Genomic DNA, 15,600 nt, shown 5'->3' with positions numbered 1-15,600 from the left:
ATAGACAATGGGAAAAGGTCTCATCTCTGTAGTAAAGGCTTTGTTTCCAATGGACTCAAGAAGCTGTTTTGTCCTATTGTAAAGATGAGGGAGGTCAACTGGGCTGTTCTTCATGCTGGTGTTTGTGGTTGTGTCTTTCCCACAGTGGAAAAGTGTATGTGATACGTACATTTAAAAGCACACCTAAAACTGGATAAAATGATGAATGCATAAGTAGTTCCTGAGGGACAATGAAGGGCAGAATGTGACTCTGTTTCCCAAGTCTCCATTCTGCCCACACAATCCATCACCTCTCAGATCTCTTTGATCCAGGGCTCAAAGGAAGGAGACTTGATGTTATTCCCTAACCCAGAAGGGAGGGAATGTGGGTTCCAGAGAGTGCTGAATTTTCAGTACTACACCCCCAGACGTAGTTGTTCAAGAAAATGGTCAGAACAAAATCAATCTCTTGCCTTTAAAGTGATAAAAGTTTCAGTGATAATCATTCATTTCTGTATTAGTCCATTTTCATACTGCCATAAATAACTGCCTGAGACTGGGTAATTTATAAAGGAAAGAGTTTTAATTGACTCCCAGTTCAGCATGGCTTGGGAGGCCTCAGGAAACTTACAATCATGGCGGAAGGCAAAGGGGAAGCAAGGCACCTTCTTCAAAAGGCGGCAGGAAGGAGAAGTGCTGAGTGAAGGGGGAAGAGCCCTTTATAAAACCATCAAATGTTATCAGAACTCACTCACTATCATGAGAACAGCATTGGGGAAACTGCCCCGGTGAATCAATTACCTCTACCTGGTCTTTCCCTTGACATACGGAGATTATGGGGGTTATGAGGATTATAATTCAAGATAAGATTTGGGTGGGGACACAAAGCCTAATCATATCAATTTCCTTCTCAACTTAAAATCATCTGATCACATTATGTCATAGGTCATACTTGCCTTTTTATCACCAATATCAGGTGCATACCCTAGCACAGTGCTGGGCACACAGTAGGTAAATAAATAGCAGATGAATCCTGCATGAGCCACAAAGAGACCTGGGCAACCATTCAACAGCTTGTGTGCCCTGCCCTACTTGAGGGTCTACTCTCAGGCTCATTAATTATGATTTTTTTCTTAAAGAAATGATTTTATTTTTGAATAGATAAATACATGCACATGGTACCAAATGTTTAAAAGAATAGTATAGAGCAGAAAAGTAAGCCTCCTTCCCATTTTTTTTTCCACTAAGTTGCCTGGATCCCTTTCCAGTGATAGCTCTGCGGAGACAAGCACATATGTACACAAAGATTTTTTTAGCAACTGTAAAGCATTCCACAGTGTGAATGTACAATAATTTATTTAACCAGTCTCCAACTGATGCAAATGAAAATGTCGGTTGTTTCTCATTGTTGTCCTTACAAACAATGCTACAAATGCACACCTGCAATTCTGCACACATGTACCTCTGCAGTTTAAGTGTCTAGACACAGAACAGCTAAAAGGATGAACGGGAGAATGCATATGGGGGCTAACTAGACATCTATTGTCCCATTTGGGATCAGGAAATATTTATAAATCGACTGATGGAAATTTTTAAATGTATGATGCCTTCCTATCCAAAAGCTTAATGTGTCTTTCCATGTATTCAATTCTTCTCTCATGTCCTTTATCTTAAAATTTCCTTCATCTAAGGCTTATGCATTTCTTATATAAATATATTCTTAGCCATTTTCTCTTGCTTTATGTTGCCACTGAAAATGGGGTCTTATACTTGATCTTCCAATTATTGTCTGCAGATATGAAGCCTGTTGATTTTGGTTGTGTTGATTTTCATCGTGTTAATCGTGTAAAAGTTTTTCTACTGATTCTCTTAGGTTTTCAAGCTTACAATAACATCATCTGTGAATATGAAAGCTTTATTTTTTCTTTTCCAAATTGTAACCCTTCTATATTTTTCTTGCCTAACTAAATTAGCCAGTATCTCCAGTAAAATGTTTTCAGTGGTATTATGGGTATCTTTGTCTTGTTCCCAACTCTTAGTGGTAATGTTATTTTCAATTTCCTTAATCTAAGAGTCTGGGAATAGAATATTTCATGATTTTCTGATTTGCTGATATCTGAAAGTAAACACATGCAATTCTAAAGCACGGCTTTATTATAAATGTTTTGTGTGATGTAAGTAACTGTACAATTAATCATCTTGTAACAGAAAGATGAGATGAATAAACCTGATACAGTTTTCTATCATCCATACTTCAAAGGACAAAAAACCATCAAGGTGCACCATGGCTTGGATATCAGCTTTTATTCTGTATAACAAAAAGTAACCTTAATGAAGCAATAAATTATATGAAAAAATTCAAAGATTAGATAAGGTGAGGATATTAAAAATAAAAGTATTGAATTACATATACAAGAAGGCATTGACCAGAAAATGCATGGTTGCTTTTCTCCACAACACAGAATTCATAATACTGGAACACTTCTGAAAAACACCAATTGGATGAGGGTCTTCAAGAAAGTCAGCCCAGTGTCAGGCTGTGAGTGGTTGTTCCTAGGATGACTGGGGAATGGTTAGGTTAGGATGATGGTGGGGTGAATAGGTTTGTTGAAGCCTGTCTGAGCCTAGACTTCACAGTGAGGCCTCCCTGGCAGTGTGGAAAGCCTCGTTTGCCCCAGGTTCAGTTTCTTTGACTCCCCAGCCAAGATTTCCACAGTGGCCATGAGTTCTTAACCAGGTGAACAAATAAGTTCCATGGCTCAAAATCTCAAAAGGACATCAAAGGAACTTTAGGAAGAGCACTAGTTAAGAGCATGCTGCCTGTCTCTGACTGTTAGGTTCACTATTACTTCACATTTTACCAGCTCTGTGCCTTAGAAAAAGGGAATCGGTCCTCTTAAGGCTCAGTTGCATCATCTACAAACACCTTCCTTATAAGGTTGATATGGGGATTATAGGATATGACTGTAAAGGCTTAGCATGGTACCAACCCTTACATGTTTCTGGGGTGGGGAAACCAGCCTTACTGCAGGGAAAGACAAGTTTCCAATATTACATACTAATTTGGAGAAGGATCAATTCAGTTTTGAAATTTCAGAAAGTTGTCTGGGTGCAGTGGCTCACGCCTATAATCTCAGCACTTTGGGAGGCCAAGGTGGGGGTGGATCGCCTGAGGTCAGGAGTTTGAGACCCTCCTGGCCAACACGGTGAAACCCTGTCTCTACTAAAAATACAAAAATCAGCTGGGCCTGGTGGCAAATGCCTGTAATCCCAGCAACTTGGGAGGCTAAGGCAGTAGAATAGCTTGAACCTGGGAGGTGGAGTTTGCAGTGAGCCGAGATTGCGGGGCCACTGAACTCCAACTTGGGTGACAGAGTGAGACTCCATCTCAAAAAAAAAAAAAATGAAATTTCAGAAAGTTGGATGGAACTTGGACTATTACTGATAGACAGCATGTCCTAACTCAGGCCAGTGAAAGAAAAATGGGTGACCATTTGAAAGCCAGCATTCCAGCAAGGCAGACAGTATAATATCACACTTATATTCTCACACCACATCCCAGTCAAATCAGATTCTAACTCATCATTTTCAGTATGTGCTTTTGCTTGTGGTCTTGGCTATCTCCAACATAAATTTCTACTGTTGTTGTTTTGATAATTTTAAATCTAAGCCCTAACCTCTCTTGGATATTTTTATGTTCCCCTGACAAAAACTGCTGTATAGTATGATTGAGGATACACAGTCCTGTGTCTCCCAGGGTCAAAGTGGCTTAAGACAGTGGGGTTGTCCTGAGAAGGTTGTGTAGCCAGAAGAAGCACTCTGGCCCTTAGCAGACTTTCTGAATGACACTCTAAGACCAAGCAAAGACAACAATGAGTTACAGCACGTGGTTAAAACATTACTCACATGCCCAAATACTTCAAAATTTGCAGCAGGGAAATGAACACACTATCTACTAGAGGTACCAAAGAACCCTTATTTGGGGTTCAAATAATTCAAGGCAGTTATTAACTTGCAGAATTTTCAAATACATTATGACCTCACAGAATTATTTCATGATGGTGTCTGAGTAACACAAAACACTTGGGCTAGTGATGGTTAAGATGTCTTGTGTCTGGGAGGCTTTTTAAAAAGACATATGTTGAAGTAGGAATTTGTTATTGGCAATGTGGCCAATCCTGACTCTTCCCAAGTTTTGCTTCACTGGGATTAATTCAAGGATTCCAAGTGCCATGTGACCAGTTCATAATTTTCTTTAGACACGATTATAAATAGTTCAGGAATTTGGTTCATCATTGAAAAATGAAGTCTAGGAACAAGCTAATTATACTTATTATTAAAATATGTAGAGTGTATTTTGCTTGAGATAAAGCCATAGGGAACACAATCAGCACATTCACATATTGTGTTTTTGCTTTGTTTCCTGGACCCCAGCCAATTGCTGGCTTAAGCAGGGCCATCTCCTTGACTGAGGACAGAAGTGCTGCACAGCATGGAAGGCTGAGCAAAGCACCAGATGCCTTCTGGAAACGCCAGTGTGACTTCAGGAAATGACAAAAATGGTCTCATATCCATGGATCCTAGTGAAGGCAGGAACATCACTATCCCTAAACACATAAATGAGAACAGAAGCACAAACAGAACCACCACTGGATTAAATTTACCAGTCTGTGGCAGGTGGTTATTAAGCTCAACACTCTGCAAAAGTGTGAGTGTGGTTTCCAAAGTGATGTAAATCAGCGTTTGGACTGGGACTCCCTCAGAGAATGCAGTGCTGTACAATACTAGATCTATGGGATACGAATAGGAGTTACATGAAAAAAATTCACGATCCATTAAACTTGGGAAGTTTGAGGTTAGATAAAATCAAGTGAGTTTCCTTACTATAAGTTCTCTCTCAGACTAATATTCTAATGTGCATTGTGGTTCTCCAAGCAGATATTACGGTATGGTGTATTATGGTATGGTGTATTTACCAAAGGTACCTGACCGGAGAGGGCACTCCTTTGTTTAGAGAGCATCTCTTGGGGCCACCTTCCTCAGTGCACTTTGGGAAGTGCTGCCTAATTGAAATCAGCCTGTTTTGCAGCTGTCTCAATAGGAGTCCCAGCTGGGCCAAAGAAGCAGCCCAGCAGGAGCCTGAAATACCGTTGCATTACTGAGTACTGCACTGATTAACTGAGTACTACATTGCCTATATAAGTACTCAGTACTTACAGTACTGAGTACTAACTGCCCCATGTTACTGAGTACTGTGCTGTCCTACTGAGTACTACACTGTGTTACTGAGCACTCCATTGCCTTACTGAGCACCGCACTGCCTTATTGAGCACTGCACTGTGTTACTGAGTATTGCACTGCCTTACTGAGTACTGTACTGCCTTGCTGAGTACTATACTGTATTACTGAGTACTGCACTGTGTTACTGAGTACTGCATTGTGTTACTGAGTATTGCACTGCCTTACTGAGTACTGCACTGCCTTACTGAGTACTATACTGTATTACTGAGTACTGCACTGTGTTACTGAGTACTGCATTGTGTTACTGAGTATTGCACTGTCTGAGTACTGCACTACCTTACTGAGTACTGTACTGTATTACTGAGTACTACACTGTTACTGAGTATTGCACTGCCTTACTGAGTACTGTGCTGCATTCCTGAGTACTGCACTGCCTTACTGAGTACTGTACTCCCTGAGTACTGCACTGCCTGAGTACTTCACTACCTTACTGAATACTGTACTGTATTACTGAGTACTTCACTGTGTTACTGAGTACTACACTGTTACTGAGTATTGCACTGCCTTACTGAGCACTGCACTGCCTTACTGAGTACTGCACTTCCTGAGTACTGCACTTCCTGAGTACTGTATTGTGTTAGTACTGCACTGCCTAACTGAGTACTGTATTGTATTACTGAGTACTTCACTGCCTTACTGAATACTGTACTGTATTACTGAGTACTTCACTGTGTTACTGAGTACTACACTGTTACTAAGTATTGCACTGCCTTACTGAGCACTGCACTGCCTTACTGAGTACTGCAGTTCCTGAGTACTGCACTTCCTGAGTACTGTATTGCGTTACTGAGTACTGCACTGCTTTCCTAAATGCTGCACTGCCTGGCATCGAGTGAAACAGGTTCCACGGGAAAATGGAACAGGCTCAAACATTTTATACAGGTCCCCTGATCCATCCACAGCCTCATTGTGGGTAAATTTCAGAATGTCCTCACGAAACAGAGACTCTCAGGGATCCTTTCTTCAGATGCAATCATTGCCACAAAAGGAAAATTGAAAGGTGGCATGTCACTGAGAGGCTGTTGTCTTACCAAAATATCTTTTGGAAATTGCATATTAATTTTTCTAAGATAATATTAGATCACAGGAGAAGTAAGGTGAAAAGCTGTTAACTCCAGACTCTGAGGTTAATTAGCTCTCTTAGATCGTGCACCTGTAGGAATGTGTAACAGGTATGATGACAGAGTCTTATGCTTGGTTTCCTTTTTATAGAATCTTGAATCAGGAAATATTTTAGTTGCAGCAGAAGGCAAATGGCGCAGGAAAAAGAGACATTTTTCCAGAATTCACCCCAACTTCTCTCTAATGGGGGCTGAGATGAAACTATTCTCAAATCCTGTGCAAGACATTCCCAAGAATGACATGGAAAAGAAATTTTTGAGTGACATTTAGAAGGAAATTCAGCAAATCAGTCTCTCTCTCCATATTCCAATTTGCAGACTCCTCAGTTTCAGACTCATGAGAATGAACATGAACCACCTTTCCACTGAAAGACCTCAAGCCTCTGTATCTCCGTAATTGATTCAGGCACCTTAGTTATGCAGGGGGAGGGGAGAGCACCCCCCCAGGTCCAAACATGGTGGCCCACCTCCCTCCTCCATCCCGTCACTCCTCAGGCTTGTGCTTCCCGGACACCAGCTGTCATGCAGGAAGCTGCAGCTTCTCTTTCCCCCGCCTCCTTTGCTGGCTGGAGCTGCAGGATCATGGCCTGCAGAGTTTCCTTCACCATCTGGAGCTCCCTCTTGAGAGACTGTGGGCACGTTGTTAAGGAGCATATTCGAAGGTGATGGCAGCCCTCTGGGGCCTCCGAGGGATCGAAGAGCGTGTGAGCTTGCTGGAAGCAGATGGGCACTGCCACCTAATTGCAGTTTCAAGTTCTTTCCAATTGTATGAATTAAATATTAATATAAATTTTACACTTTTTCTTTTACGAATGACCGCAATTTTTGCAATGCCTGAGGTATTGACTCTCTCAAGTCAGGTCTTAAAAAGGAAATGGAAGAGTCAGCTCTTAGCCGAGACAGATGGCCAACTCAGATGCTCAGTGATATGCGGTTGGCGTGACCATAACTCCGGCTAAGCCCCAAGTTGGGGTGGGGCAACTGTCAGATGCAAATACTCTTGACAGTGGAAAGGGTAGAATGCTTGAAATCAAAATCTCCTTGAGAAATACAGGATTTGGGGTTGCCATAAGTAGGGAGAGGCATACTGGACCAGACTCAGTTACTAACATGGTCTCTGTTCACCATTAACCAGCCTTGTCACCCTATGCAAACCAGTTAAAGCCTCAGTTTTCTCTTGAAATGATGACTTTGAAACCCCTTCAGGCTCTAACCTGCTGTTATCTGTTAGTATATTCCCAGGGACTAGGAAGGGCACTTAAGACTAGATACAGTCCATCAAAGGGCAAAGAGAGCTTGCTTTTTCTGGGTTGGTTGCTTGGTTCTTTTTTTTTCTTAAGCTGTTGGGCTCTTAGTTTTCTAACCTATAAAGTTATTTCTCACATGGAGAAAACAATCATAGAGAACTTAGCAAACAGTAATAGATAAGGCTGTAGTTCTCTTAAGAAACGGGTTCTCGTCTGGGTGTTCAAGCATGGGAATGTTTAACCAACAGTGGTTTTTCTGTCCATACATCATCCAGTTCATCCTTTCCCTTTTTACCTGTAGTCAGAACAACTCTAAGGCAAATGCAAGGTGAGAGTTGGGTTTAACAAGCAAATTGATCTACTTTCATCCAACAGGGACCAAGGGGGAAAGTAGAAATATGTTGACACCACCTAAATATGCTGAAGCCATCACATGAAGCCAGACCACTCCAACAGTACTAGATCAGACGTGGAGGGAATGGGGCTTTGGGAAAGGGAGTCTGACTGTTTACAGACACCTACACTAAATGTGGTTTTCCCAAAGTGCAATGTCAATGCAGCAAAAAGAGAAAAAGACATCCTTACAAACCACTGTGGAAAGCTTTCCTTTTTTCTTCTTTTTTTTTTTATGAGACAGAGTTTTGCACTTGTAGCCCAGGCTGGAGTGCAATGGTGCGATCTCGGCTCACTGCAACCTCTGTCTCTGAGATTCAAGTGATTCTCCTGCCTCAGCCTCCCAAGTAGCTGGGATTATAGGTGTGTGCCACCATGCTAATTTTTGTATTTTCAGTAGAAATGGGGTTTCACCATGTTGGCCACATTGGTCTCGAACCCCTGACCTCAGGCAGTCTGCCTGCCTCGGCCTCCCAAAGTGCTGGGATTACAGGCATGAGCCACCATGCCCGGCCTACTTTCTTTTTTGAACAAGGAACTCCAGAGGATCCTGGGAATGATGCAAATGAACCTCTTCTAAGCAAACGTGCTGAACCACCCTGAAAAGTTCTGGCAGTTTTTCACCCTCCTGAAGCTTCACCAGACTCTATCATTTGCGTAATTCACATGCATTTACTACTAGGGTTCTCTCCTTGCATTTGAACTTGAGGAAAATGGGAGTTGGGTAGGAGGGGGCCCAGGGGAGGAAAGAATCCAATATTTACCTTTCTTTCTTTTTTTTTTTTTTTAAGAGGCTTTGGTTGCTTCCATTTCTTGCATAGTTCTGCTAATCTTTAGTGAAAACATATATCAGTTTATACAAGCAAAAGCATAAGTGGTCCCAGACTGAATACCAAACTGGAATTTAATCACAAAGTCATGCTACATCTATGAAGAGCAGGCATGGAGCTTAAGCAGTTTATGAATCCTGACAAACTCCTGAGATTTAATTACCTTTGACATGCAGCCTGGGACTACATGCCACTATTTGTAATGTGCTAAATGATGACAAAGGTTTTTAGAGAGAGAACTTGAACCAAAATGTGATGTTTCTTTAAAAACTCATAAAACTTCTGGCACTGGCAGAACCCACTGAAAAGGTTAAAAATAAGGAGTGAGAAGTTACAAAAGCAAAGGATGAAGTTAGTCTATAACTAAATTAATACATCAGCCGCTCATACAAAAATCACTAACACAGAGAGGTGTCAGAAAACCAGCATTTGAGGAGATAACTCTCTAGCTATGGTAAGCTCGGAAAATCAATAAATGCTTAATTATTCTACTTGTAAAATACTGAATCTCGTACCTTCCTCATAGGGTTAGGGTTCAAAGAAATATTTTTTCCTTGTGAGAGTATAGTGTCTTTTGTGAGTCATCATGAGATTTAAGGTTTATTTCTTAATATAACAGACGTAACAAATAACTTAGCCTCTGTCAAAGCAGGCCTAGACATCAGAAATCCTAGAAACCTCATTTAATGAGCCTGTGGGGGTCATAATCATTAAAATAATAATTAAAATCACATTTTATTTGCAAAGTACTTCTCTCTAACCAACCTGCCTGTATGATCCCTTACAAAATGTGAGTTACAAAGCATTTTGGATGTACTGAAATGGAAAAGTCCCCAGAAAAAAAAAAAAATGCAGAATGGGGTGGGGGAAAGCACATTGTAGAATAATTTATATGGCATGATCCTAATTTTGCAAACAAAGACTATTGAGATAAGCCATTTATAGGTCTAGAAAAAGGCTTCAGGAGGACAAAGTAGTGACCTCTAGGAAGAGGCATTGGGAGGGAAACAGCTTTTTTATTTTCCATATTTCTGTGATATTCACAATGGAAATGCATTGCTTTCATATTTAAATCAACATGTTTATAAAAGAAACCACTGGAAACATTTCCCTGTTAAGCAGTTGGGAGAAATGAAAGTGCAGAGAGAGATCCTCATTCTTTCTTTCATTCATTCAAACATTCAAATGTTTCCTGAGTTTCTACTGTGTGTTAACAAATGTTATGGACACAGCAGCACAGGAGTGAATCAAAGTCACTGCCATCATGGATGGCATAAATACCTACGAGTGCAGCAGAAAGTAAACAAGCACCATGTTGATAGTATGTCCAGCTGTGCTGTGTTCACAGTGAGATGGGAGGAGCTGTAGGAGGACCTGGAGCAGAGGGGTGACATCGTCAGTTTGGCTGCTACGCTGAGAATGGATTTAAAGGGGTAAGGGCAGAAGCAGAGAGTGACCAGTTAGGAGACCACTGCAATAGTTCAGGCAAGAACCAATCATGGCTTGAACAGGGCAGTGGCAGCGGAGGCAGGGGAGGTGGCTAGATTCTGGATGTGTTTTGCAGATACAACCAAGAGCATATGGTGATAGACTGGATGTGGGATATGGAAAATGGAAAAGGCATCAAGAAGGATGCCCTGATTTTTCATCTGAGCAAATAATTAGAAAAACATATCTGTATTTTATTGAGAAGAAGAGGACTAGGAATGAGCGTTTGGTGTTTTTGGTAGAGGAGGGAAGGAATTGGATTTTAGACAGGGTAAGTTGGACAAGCTTATTAGCCAAGAGAAGATGCTGAGTAGAAAATAGATATGTCTGGCATTCATATTCAACCATAAATTTTAAAAAAATGTTTTACAACATTTTCTCACTGACTTACAGAAAAATAAACTATCTCATTTGATACATCTAAGCAAGATCTTAAGGCTAAGTAGTAGCTATAATGAGATTTTCTGATCACTAATCCAATAAGCTCATAGTTGAAGGTCATTGAAACACTTGACCTTGACCTCAATTGTTGTCAAAGAGCTGAAAAACAATTGGAATTTTAGGCAAATTCCAAAACTATTGAAAATTTAGGCAAATTCCAAAACTAGAATAGAGGTGCTAACTGCACCTAATTGCAAGAATAGGCCTCAAAAAAGCAGAATAATTCTTATGAGGCCTGTGCCTTAGGGACCTGAGTAGCTAAGTGGCTGCCCCCCGTAACAGACATGCCACCAAGTACCTGTGGTATCTAAGAAAATTAGCAGATTCATTATAACAACGTCACAAGGATGAACATCCTAACATCATTAAAACACCTTTGGAACCCCAGGCCATTCTTTATCTCCTTGGAATAGACTATCCACATGGTAGGTAAGCATGTAACTTGTTAAAACGTCTGTGTTTGCAATTAGCAAAGGAGGAAGACAGCAGGACAGGTGCCTTCAGGAATAGATGATAAGGCAATATTGTCATTTGGGGCACCATTTGCAAAAGATTCTGGAATTCTTTAGATGGAGTCTTCTGTTTTTACAAGAAAACAATTGAGTATTTTACTGTCAATGAAGTGTCCAAGTAAGCCTTTCAAAGGCTTAGTCAAATTTAGGTCTTCGGTTCATCTGACCTAGTTTGATTCAAAAAGAAGCAATAGTACAAGTTGAGCATCCCAAACCCCCAAATCCAAAATTTGAAATGCTCCAAAATCCAAAACCTTCTGAGCACTGACATGATGTTCAAAGGAAATGCTCACTGGAACATTTCAGATTTTGGATTTTTGGATTTGGTGTGCTCCACTGGTAAGTATAATGCAAATATTCCACAATCTGAAAAAAGCAGAACTTCAAAACACTTCCAGTCCCAAGCATTTCGGATAAGGGACCCTCTTATCCTTTGAAAGTGCTGCTCCTTTGCTACATTATTTCTTCTTACCACCATTCCTTCCTGGGTAGCCACTACAGCCCATAGTGCTGGAGAATTTAGTACTGGAGACTCTCATGGAAAAGCCATGAGGATCACAGTCTTTTTTTTTTTTTTTTTTTTTTTTTTTGAGACGGAGTCTCGCTCTGTCGCCCAGGCTGGAGTGCAGTGGCGCAATCTCGGCTCACTGCAACCTCCGCCTCCCGGGTTCACGCCATTCTCCTGCCTCAGCCTCTCCGAGTAGCTGGGAGTACAGGCGCCCGCCACCACGCCCGGCTAATTTTTTATTTGTATTTTTAGTAGAGACGGGGTTTCACCGTGGTCTCGATCTCCTGACCTCATGATCTGCCCGCCTCGGCCTCCCAAAGTGCTGGGATTACAAGCGTGAGCCACCGCGCCCGGCCGATCACAGTCTTTTAAGAGCAAAAAGGAAAACCTTGACTATACCCAAGACTTGATTCAAAGGATTTGATGCTTGTACACGGAAACTCTGTGTTGCCTACCTTGTGCCAAGCCCACCTCGTGCTCAGCCAGCAGCAGGACAGCCCTGTGTCTACGCCCTTGCCCTCCCCCACCCACTGTGGGGCTCCAACTCTTCCTCGTCCCACTCCAAAGCCAAGTGAGAGCCTAAGGAAAGAACTGTGACTACTATGTCTGCACCAGCCCATCACACACAAAGCTTTAGATTTGGCTCTGGGTTTTCTTTCTTTTCTTTCCTTTCTTTCTTTCCTTTCCTTCTTTCCTTCCCTTTTTCTCCCTTCCCTTCTCCCTTCCCTTTTCCCTTCCCTTCCTTTCCCTTCCCTTTTTCTCCCTTCCCTTCTCCCTTCCCTTTTCCCTTCCCTTCCTTTCCCTTGTCTCTTCTCCCTTCCCTTCTTCCTTTCTCTTCCCTTCCCTTCTCCTTTCCCTCTCCCTTCCCTTCCCTTTTCTTTCCTCTTTTCCTTTTCCTTTTTTCTCTCCTTCCCTCTCTCCCTCCTTCCTTCCTTGCTTTCTCTTTCTTTCTTTTTCTTTCTTTCTTTTCTTTTCTTTTTCTCTTTCTTTCTTCTTTCTCCTTCCTTCCTTTCTTCCTTCCTCTCTCTCTCTTTCTCTCTCTCTCCTTTCTCCCTTCCTTCCTTCCTGTTCTCTCTCTCTCTCTCTCCTCTCTCCCTCCTTCCTTCCCTCCCTCCTTCTTTGGCAGTGTCTTACTTTGTTGCCCAGGCTGGAATGTAGTAGTGTGCAATCTCAGCTCACTGCAACCTCTACCTCCTGGGTTCAAGCAATTCTCATGCCTCTGGAGTAGCTGGGACTACAGGTGTGCACCATCACACCCAGTTACTTTTTGTATTTTTAATAGTGGCAGGGTTTTGCCATGTTGCCTAGGCTGGTCTCAAACTCCTGGTCTCAAACAATCCACCCACCTCAGCCTCCCAGAGTGCTGGGATTAAGGTGTAAGCCACCGCACCTGGCCAGGCTCTGGATTTTCTTATCTATAAACTATGTGAGTGGAGCTCCATGATCCTCATGATCCCTCCTCCAGCCCCTCAGCTCTAGGAGTGGAAAACATCTCCAAGGAGGCAGGACAATCTCCCAAAACTCTCGTTACCTTTGTCTGTTCAAGCTAAAATTTGGAAAGCTGAACTAAACAAGGGTCCTACGGAGCTGTGGTGTTTGTGCACAAACCTGGATGAATTTAGAGCACGCCCTCAAGCACCACCAAAACTAATCAATTGGGCACCATGCACTCCAAATAAGCAGAGAAATAGAATTCCATAAAGGCTTCCCAGACATGGATGTAAATACAACCACAAATAGAATCAGAGTGTCTCTACCTCGTCTATGACTGAGGGGCAGGCAGAACTGCCCTGAGGGCTTTGAAATATCCCAAAAATGTACATATCACAGGTGTACTTCTTTTCTTTTGAAAGTGTGTTGTAGAAATTGAAGGAGGAAGAAAATGAGAAAATTCCTGCTTAAAAATCCACCTTAATTTGGGAGGTTTTTGGTTACAACATTTTGAGCGTGGAAGAGACATTGCACACAGCCAAAATGTTTTTCAAAACATCCTGCTAATTAGGACCCCAGATGACCGTGAAAATGCACTAGAGACTCACACTAATGCTCCTGGAAGTCCCGACTTGACTGGCCGTGAAGTCACACCTCCTGTCCCCTTCTCAGGCACTAGGCATGAGCCACCTCTCCACCACCAGCTCTCCCAATTAATGGTGCAGACTCTTTTCAGACACTCGCTGCCACAGTAGCTGATGGGTTTGTGTTGTTCTTTGGTCATGCTACATGTAATTTGGTGAGCCTGTCAGGACGAGGAAGAGGCACAGGCTCTTTCCTCTCCCTCCTTGGATTTGTCAATCAGTGTCTTCTTGATAAAAGTAGGAGACGCCCATGAGGCTAACCATAACTCGGATATTAAATCAGGAGGCCACAAGGACCTATTTGGGAACTCAGTCCCACTGCCCACCCCTAACCTCTGTTGATGCCACACTAATAGCCCTTATGCACACACATGGTTTATGCAAAAATTGAGTGTTTTCCACACAAAGAATAAACATCCATGGTAGCATCTGTGGCTTGAATCTTTCAGATGTGGACGTCCAATGTGGGCTTACATTAATCACATTCCAATGTGGACTTAGATTAATTGGGTACCCTCTACCTCACATGCACAGTAGGTTCTGGCAGCGTGCTTAATGGAATCAAACAAAACACTTCACTCACTGTGCAATGCTTCTGTATTGTTGACAACAAGCTGTTTCTTTCAGCCACACTCAGCATTGTATCTTTGATCAAACATGGAAATACAAACCAGTCAGTTTGGCTGGAGGATTCTGGCAGCCTCTCTGAATCTCTAGATAAGCTCTAATTTGAAACAACGGCTTTGGTTTGTGTAGGGGACCCTCCGTAGAGCCTTGTAAACATGTCTTTCTATCTTAGGGCGTAATGTTCCACTCAAATTTAAGTGCACTTTGTATGAATTCAAAGACACCTTCTGTGTATTTATTCTCAATCAGTGACAGAACAAAAGACTGGGATTCGAAGAAAAGTCTGGGTTGAAATCCATATCGTGGTGTAGATTTTATCGGAGGGAGGGAGAGAGCTGACTTCAGTACCTAAACCAGTGCTTCTCTGCTTATCACAACAGAGATCAGTGAAATTCTCAAAAAATGTAACATCAGTAAAATACTTTTATTATAGCTTAAAAATTTAAAGTAATTGTGTGTTCCATGGAACAGACCTGTCCATTTACTTATAGGCAATGGCTGCTTTCTGATGGGCCAAATAGGACCATGGGGCTTGTGGCTACAAAATTCTGCTACTCATCAGAAATGACCTTGTGTCAGCCAAGTCGTTCCCAAGCCTTGTTTTTTTTCGACTGTCAAGTAGGGATAATAATCCCTATCTATTTATAGAAGTTTTATTAGAATTAAATGACTTTTCTTGCCATTGCTTTTGGTGTTTTAGACATGAAGTCCTTGCACATGCCTATGTCCTGAATGGTATTGCCTAGGTTTTCTTCTAGGGTTTTCATGGTTTTAGGTCTAACATGTAAGTCTTTAATCCATCTTGAATTAATTTTTGTATACGGTGTAAGGAAGGGATCCAGTTTCAGGTTTCTACATTTGGCTAGCCAGTTTTCCCAGCACCATTTATTGAATAGGGAATCCTTTTCCCATTGCTTGTTTTTGTCAGGTTTGTCAAAGATCAGATAGTTGTAGATATGCGGCATTATTTCCGAGGGCTCTGTTCTGATCCATTGATCTATGTCTCTGTTGTGGTACCAGTACCATGCTGTTTTGGTTACTGTAGCCTTGTAGTATAGTTTGAAGTCAGGTAGCGTGA

This window comes from Hylobates moloch, unplaced genomic scaffold, assembly GCF_009828535.3.
Source record: "Hylobates moloch isolate HMO894 unplaced genomic scaffold, HMol_V3 SCAFFOLD_18, whole genome shotgun sequence".
Classification (NCBI taxonomy): Eukaryota; Metazoa; Chordata; class Mammalia; order Primates; family Hylobatidae; genus Hylobates; species Hylobates moloch.
Note: the sequence above shows the minus strand (reverse complement) of the source record.